Raw genomic sequence first — 9,217 nt, 5'->3', positions numbered from 1 at the left:
GCTCGAATAAAAGTCAGGGGAAGTCTACACTGTGTATTAGCAACCTGCTGTGTTGATCACTATCTTATTAGCTCAATACACAGGCACCTGGCTACTGTACTGGAAAAATTGGATTTACTGCCAAAATAACTGATTTCATTTATTGCTAAATTGTTGTGTACCTTAAAAAAACTTCAATGAATAGTAAACGCTCTACCATTGTCTTATATTTATACCATTTGAAAAAGTTAATGACAATTATTGCAAGCATCCGTTTTATTTACCATTATTATTTTAAATACGCGTTCAATGGCAAATAATACAGGTAAAATCATTATTTGATGTGGATATCAGTACAATTAATAAATTTTAATAAATGTCTATATATTCTAAGCATAGCATACGCAATTGTATAATTCCGAACTAATATAATTTACTTAAATATGATCTAGCTAGAATCAACATCAACATGGATCAACATCACCGTTGTACTTTTTATTTAGTTTTCAGTAATCTGTCCTTGAAATAGAGGTAGCCTTATTAAAGACAGCGCTAAGTGTTAAAGTGGAGATTAAGAAATAAGATCTATTGCATCGCACTGGCGGTATAGCCTGTAGTCTTAAATAAGACACATTTAAGACATGGATAAAATACAATTATGACACATATGAATCTTTCATTTCTTCAAAAAATAAGCACGTAGTCACATATAAATAAGACACATTTAAGACACATAAACAATATGAATAAGACACATTTGAATCTTTCATTTCTTAAAAAAGCATGTGAATCTTTAGAATACAATATAAAATAACATGTATTACTGACACATTATTCTCAAACAACATGTTTAATTAAAAAAATGTATCCGTACAATACTCAATATCCTTTTACAATGAATTTAACAAGTTTTCTTTAATGACCGATTCATCAAAGAAACACAAATTCCCAACCATTAACAACATGTTCAATTAAAAAAAAAATGTTTCCGTACAATACTCAATATCCTTAAAAAATATTGCTCAAAAATCTGTTTTACTATATAACGTCTGGCATTTTTACCTTTGGCATTTTTACCTATGGCATTTTTACCACTTTACCTCTGGCACTTTTACCGCTGGCATTTTTACCTCTGGCATTTTTACCGCACACCATATAAATGGGTATCAAAAAGTAAATTTCAGTAGTGTTAAAGATATCATAGCAAATTCAATAAGTATACTGTATTGATATGACAGAAATTAAAATTCAAGTATGAACTGTGTCCACTTTATCAAATTCTAGTATTTTAAATGGGTCCAGTTTATAAAACTTCTTGTATTGAAATTGGTCCACATTCTCAATGGTATCGTATACAAATGGGTATGCTTTAAAAAAAAATCTTGTATCAAAATGGGTGTACTTTATCAGAGTTCCAGTATAAAAATGGGTCACATTTCGCAAGTCTCAGCGGTCTCAGTCCCCCCCCCCCCCCAAAGAAATACTTAAATTACTTCCCAAAATGTATAATATATTATAACATCATTATTTTTTTTGCAAGCATTCCCCACACATTTGGCAACGTCAATATGGTGAAATAATCAAAAATAATATTTTCATGATATTGTTGAAAACACAATAAGAATCTTTTATTGACATACCATATATATATATCGCTCAAATCAGCCAATGGAATAAATGAAGTGTCTTATTTGTGTCTAGCCGCAGGAAATTTTATTGGACAGTCTGTCTTACAAAGGTCAGGTAAGGTAAAAAGCTGGCTTAGACAGCTTCCACGAGAAAGTACAATTGAAACATATACATGTAACTGTTAAGCATGTGCTAATTATAGCAAAAAACAAAACCTGCATATTTAATTGGCTCTGGAGATAATCTGTCTACTGGGGTCGGTGATGTCCCCCAATAGCTTATCTTATTAGTTAATTTATAAACTGCAGTGTGATAGCTCTTATAATGAAGTGAAGCAAAATGTCTATGTCACAAAAGAATGTTACTCTCAGTTGCAACTGGGCAAACATGTGGTCAATAACTCGAAAAAAAAATCAATGAAATTAATGATTTTAACTTATTTTTTAACATGATTAATGTTTTTTTTCATTGATATATTATTAATTGGTAATCTCAACCAAAGTGATCAAATTGATTACAAATGTATTAATTCATGCATTTAATAATATTTGGGCTTCTAGACCCTTTATCAACCACTGTTCATCTATAAAAAAAAATCCTATTCTTATTAAGGGTGTCATGATACGCTCCCCTTCATTACTATACGTATCGCGGTACAGTGTGTACGATACAATACGTAATGGGATACGTATTGTCAGATGGAAACAACATACAAACCATTTTAAACCATTTTTTCAATTTTATTTAAAGACCCTCTACATACATTCATTTCTTTAATTTGTAAAAAATGTTTTTTTATTTTAAATTCATGATTACAAAATTTGTCATTTAAAAATGTGATATGAGATGATATTGGGAGAATTTCCGTTAACATTGATCCAATTACTGTGCCACATATTTTATTGATTGCGCCAATGAAATCTTTCTTGCCGCGTATTGTTACAACATCCAAACATTTAAAGTTTACTTGGCGCGTTGGCGCATATGAAAAATGCTGTACCGTACCATACGCACTCGAAGGCGTATCATGCACCGTACTGAGAGGAGACTATTACGATATACCGTCCCACAGAGTACCGTGACACCCTTAATTCTTATCCTATTAACTTGCACAAAAAAGAAAGATGCATGGTACTGCACGATTATTGCATTTGATGTTCATGGGCATTTGAAAAGTGCGGTCACTCATTCAACTTCTATCAGAAAGGAAAGAAAATGCCAGAGTCTCTCCACTGGTGCAGAAGTTGCATGAATTGCTTTTTTAAAATGTAACTTGTATACATGGGTTAACATGGTTCACTAAAATTCTCATGAAATCAATTATTTGACTGATTACTTAACTGTTCCCACACCTAATTAAGCTCCAACACTTATTTTTTGCATAAATGCAGATCATCAATGCAATAGACTGTATTTGGAACTCAACTAATCGTTAGGTACAATAAACTTTTTACCATTATGACCCTACTGTCACATGAATATTCTGGTACCGTACTTACTTAGTTTGAACAAGACTATTTCCAAGCAATATAAGTCCAATACCGATGAAACTCCACCATTTTCAGCAATATTTCTAGTCTATTTGTTGCCATACCAATCAGAATTATTGACATTGGAACACAATGAATTGACATGCATAATCTCCATGTTGCCTTCTATCCATGTTTCAAGTTTCATGAAAAAATATGTAGAACTTTAAAAATTATCGCAGGATCCACTATTTCTCAGCAATATTTATAATCTATTTGTTGCCATCGCAACCATAATTCTTGATGTAGGAACAAAATGAAGTGACGTGCATAATCTCCATATTGCCATCTATCCATATTTTCAAGTTTCATTAAAAAATATGAAGAACTTTTAAAGTTATCACAGGATCCAGAAAAGTGTGACTGACTGACTGACTGACTGACTGACAGACAGAGCAAAAACCATAAGTCCCCTCCATTTTCACCTGTAGGGGGAATAACAATACGCATTCCCGTGGATCTAGGTCAATTTTATTTGTACCTCATGTAAATTAGTGGAAAAACCAGTTGTAGGCAAGTTCCAAATAAGAACTATTGTTCAGACTTAATCCCTTTAAATACCCCTCGGACCGAGAGCTATCAGAGATCTACACCACTTTAGTAATTAACTACATGAGAAGTTGGCAAGTGTCTGATGTTGTTAATGTGTCATTTGTCTTCATGAATTGAAATTGAATCTGCTTTTTGGTCAAAAGTAATCATAATCATAAAATAATAATGAGTAATGACCTCTTGTAGAGGTAATCTATAAATTATTATTTAAGTAATACAAAAGCTATAATTAATGATAAATCCATGATTAATGAAAAAAGTAATCAATTAATAATCATGATGATAACAGATTAACAATTATGATTACCCCATGTCTGCTTATTGAAAATATAACCCCATTTCTCAGGTAAAAAGTTTTATCAACTCATCAAATAATTATGAAATGGTATTTGTACTAAATACTTCACGTAAAAATGAAAGTTAGATTATAATTTGACATTTGCACAACAGTAGATAGCAGCTTGTGCTTCAGTGATGTGAGACACAAAGAAACTATTATCAAGCATGTGCAATACCCTTAATGTTTTGAAGCATATTTAATTTGCATGAAATGTACAACTCTTTTATCTTAAAATAATGAGAAAATCAGAGCTTCCCTTGACATACTTTTTTGTATCTTCATCACACCTAGAGTGAATTAAAAAGAGCCAAAACAAAAACACAATTTCTGATAGAATATTGGAAATAGTGTCACAAAGCATTTGGAGAGAATGTTCAAAAGAAATTGTAAATCAGGGCTCGAAATTAACACTCGCACACTCGCAAAATGCCAGTGAAAAATACTGATTAGGAGTTAAGTTTTAAGCCACTAGTATTTTTTTGCGAGTACATAAATAGTGGGAAAAAAACTAGCAATATAAATGCACTCGACGTCATGAACGCTAAACCGTAGCTGGGCTCGAAATTAACACTCGCACACTCGCAAAATGCGAGTAAAAAATACCGAATGCGAGTCAAGTTTTAAGCCACTAGTATTTTTTTGCAAGTAAATAGTGAAAAGAATGAGTAGGTATAATGCTGCTCGACACATGATCACTAAATCTTAGGTCAATTTATAGAACGCCCAAGAACCCCTTATGCGTAAGCGCGCACCTTGTATGTAGACTGGTACTATACAGACACGCGGGTGGTATTGGTACAAAGGAAGTGAAACAGTCGACTATTCACACATGTTCATTGAAGCGAAAAATAACTTGTCACTTTATTCCCACAGACGGAAATAACACAAAATATACATAATACAAAAGATAAAGCAAAGTTAACCGTTAGTTAGAAAAAACAGATTTTAAACCCCTTCTATGAAAACAGTGAATTAGTGGAAAAAATAACTTAAAATAAGACTAAAACTTGTTATAGATGAAGATGGTCAATCAACCTAATGTGATACAAGGAACTGATATCTTTGTATGGTTGCAGAAATAAAATGTGTATACATGTAAGTACTTTTATTTTGTTTAAATAGAACTAAACTAAAAACCAAGGGTTTTTTTATGTTTCCATCAAATTTGCAAGAATGTTTTTGATTTTGCGAGTTGGTATTAAAGCTGCTCGCAATTTTTTGCAAGTAGAAACAAAAGTTAAATTCGAGCCCTGCGTAGGTCAATTTATAGAACGTCTGAATACCTGTATGCGGAAGCGCACACCTTGTATGTAGACTGGTATACTTATAGTACAGATACGAGGATAGTATTGGAACAAAGAACGGTGAAACAGTTGACTATTCACATTTGTTCATTGAACTTGAACAGACATGGCGTCGAAGCCAAACATAATTAGTTTCTTTTTGCATACAGACGGAAAAAAAATACGAAAGATGACGTAAAGTTAACCGTTGATTTGTATTTTGGTGACGTCGCACTCAACACACGATATCATAGCTGATTTTTTTCAATATTTGAAAAGTTTTAAACCCATTAAAAATATCCCAAACTGACACTTAAACTTTGTTTTCTGAGTGAACACGACACACTTATATTCGAAAACAATGCCCTTATGGTCCAAGGAACTGATATATTTGTATGATTGCAGAAATAAAATGTGTATGTTAAGAACTTTTGATTTTGTTTTAATAGAACTAAATTAATGTCCGAACTTTTTTATGTTTCCTGCAAAATTTGCGAGACTGTTTTTGATTTTGCGAGTTGGTATTAAAGCAGCTCGCAATGTTTTGCAAGTAGAAAAACAAGTTAATTTCGAGCCCTGTAAATACATTTTAAATGTTTATTTATGGATATGATGAACAATTTAATGATCAATATAAAAAGTGCTTATGAAATGCTGGGAACAAATTTAAAATGAATGTTGCCTGATTGAAATCCCATTGTGGTTTTTCCAGAGACTGTTTATCATCTTGATGTGAGGTGTGAGCATTTAGAAGCCCTTAAATCAATTGAAAGTCTGTCACATTGAATCTTAAATTATGATACTGAATATTGAATTGTGTAAAAGGTCCCTTTTTTGGGCTGGACTAAATGACTGCCAACGTATGACATTGAACAACAAGTTTTACTGTAAAGTGTCAAATGAGCAGTACAACAATTGGCCCAGTGACACCCCATTTGCACAAATATTTGTTTGGTACTTTTTCAATCATTTTTAACCCTAGCATTCTAACTCCTTAGTAAACTCCTAACAACAAGTATCGTTGAAAGCGATGGATGCTCCCCGATGATGCGCTTTGTCAATCTATGTGTTAATAACCACCTAAAAAAATATATTATTTGCCTCGGTGACCTTGACCCCAAATGACATCAAGCGTCATCAAAAGGTAGAGGTCTATATATGTAAGGTACCCTACATGCCAAATATGTAAGAGATCAGTAAAATATTGAAGGCGCTATTGAAAAACTGTAACAAAAGTGTGACGGAAAAATATATAATTAGCCTCGGTGACCTTGACCTTTAACCCAGTGACCTAAAAACTCATCAAAAGGTAGAGGTCCATGCAAGGTACCTACATGCCAAATATGAAAGAGATCGGTAAAGTAGTGAAGGCGGATGGCCCTATGAGAAACTGTAACAAAAGCGTGACGGAAAATCTATTATTAGCCTCGGTGACCTTGACCTTGAACCCAGTGACCTTAAACCTCATCAAAAGGTAGAGGTCCATGCAAGGTACCTTCATGCCAAATATGAAAGAGATCAGTAAAGTAGTGAAGGCCCTATAAGAAACTGTAACAAAAGCATGACAGAAAATCTATTATTAGGCCTCTGTGACCTTGACCCTTGAACCCAGTGACCTCAAACCTCATCAAAAGGTAGAGGTACATGCAAGGTACCTTAGACATGCCAAATTTGAAAGATATCCGTAAAGTAGTGAAGGCCCTATGAGAAACTGTAACAAAAGTGTGACAGAAAATCTATTATTAGCCTCGTTGACCTTGACCTTGAACCCAGTGACCTCAAACCTCATCAAAAGGTAGAGGTCCATGCAAGGTACCCTACATGCCAAATATGAAAGAGATCGGTAAAGTGTTGAAGGCGCTATGAGAAAACCGTAACAAAAGTGTGACGGAAAGAAGGAAGGAAGGAAGGACAAACACTATATGCTCCTCCAAAATTTTATTTCGGGAAGCATAAAAATATAACACTTGTTTAACCCTTTCCCACACAAAAGCAAAGTGGAAGTGGCTATGTGCAAACAGCATAACTTCAGAACAGCCTGTGAATAAAATGCAGGCTGTTCAGGTTTTATGCTGTTTGGCTGCTCATCAGTATCTAAGGGTTGGAAATGAAGCCTTTAAAACTTGGATTTAGTAAGAAAGGTCTTGAATTAAATATAACTTTCTAAGTGACTACAAATGCGTCAAAATACGTATCTAAGGGGTAAAGGGATAAACAAAAAGTAAGGATTTGTAGTAAAAAACTAAGAAGATTGCCAGTAGTATTAAAAACAAATAAAACTATGTATTTAAAACTGATAATATTGTCTTTGTGAAATTAATCTGCAGATTCATTAGCCAATTGTTCTCAATAATTAAATCAAATACAACTGATAGATTTACCATGCCAACACATTGTTTAAAACAATTATTATAATACTTGTTTTCCTCAATAAAAAAACAACCTATTTCGTCTTCATTTAAAATTAATAAAAAACCCTCAAATCTCAAGATTGTTTGACCTGGAGATAATAAGATATTGTGTGTGGCGTGTGTCCTTCAGCTTATCAGTTTACTGTGTTACTGATTGTAATCTAATAACCGTGGGTGACTGTGCTCTCTAGGGGTCTAAGGTGACAAATAAGATAAGACTGGATGCATGTATTTAAGAGGGCATAAGGCACTATTTGGATTTTTTAAATTAATAAATGACATTAAATAAAAATAGAAACTAACAAACTAACAGCTCATAGATTATGGGCATTCAATAGTGGTGATATTATATTGTTAGCAAAAACAACTGCATTCATTTTATCAAAAGAAACTTAACACATAAAATTGTCTATTTGGTATCTGAAAAATCTTTTCTTGCTGAAATTGTGATGTGCACACCATCAATGCATTTGGTTACGTAATATCCCATATTTCTACGAATTCACTGATGGTATTGACACAACTTACATGTAACTGTAACAATAATAAATATTAATAATAATTATAATGCGAAAAAAGTTTCCATCGTAGATTTTCATTTACAAGTAATTGATCGCCTGATAATAAAGGCCAATTTGTGCGTCACACCAGCACAAGTATTTGATTTCCATTCTGGGACCAGGGTCCATGTAAATTGTTTCGGGAGGTAACAATACAATATAGGTGGAGCTTAAAATTAGGTACTCTGGTTGATCCACAGGGCACATGACCATGTCAACTTTAAAATATGTTTTTGTGAGTCAGAGATTAATGCATATAATTAAGCTCTTGAAAATTCTTCCCACATTTTGAGTCTTAACTGCAGGAGCTCCAGGTCAACACAATGTCATAAGCATGATAATACATATTCATCATCACACACTGTCATGTAATTATTCAGGTGAGGAAGGAACTAAGAAATAAATATATGCACACGATGCCACACATTTGTTCAACACCTGTGGCTTTCAAGCCTCAAAGATGCAGCAGACGTAAACATCCTCAGGTGTGAAAAAATGATGTTACAATAAATTAAAAAATATCTACAGTAGATGTAGATACACTGATAACCACACACAGACGAAATCTACAGTACTGTAACAACACTTAAGCATGTGAATAATTTCATCATTGTTCATAATGGATTTTTTTCAACATTTGACCAACAAAATTTTTGTTGTAGTAAATACATTCAATACCAACAACAAAAAAATCATTATAAAAGTGGATAACATTCATTAACCCCTTTCAGTGCGGGAACCGAATTTTAAAGGCCTATGCAAAACATGGCGTCTCATCAGGATCCAACTGTTTGCTATTCTGATAGTATTCTTTGAAAAAAATCAAAGAAAATGCTAATTTTAGAAATTCAGGCAGACGACGTTTTAGCAGACAACAAATTTTCCAGCTTGCAAAGGGTTAAGGGGGGCAGGGATATATTTTTGCCCAAAATTC

This window comes from Dreissena polymorpha, chromosome 2 (assembly GCF_020536995.1).
Source record: "Dreissena polymorpha isolate Duluth1 chromosome 2, UMN_Dpol_1.0, whole genome shotgun sequence".
Lineage (NCBI taxonomy): Eukaryota > Metazoa > Mollusca > Bivalvia > Myida > Dreissenidae > Dreissena > Dreissena polymorpha.
This window is presented reverse-complemented; position numbering follows the sequence as displayed.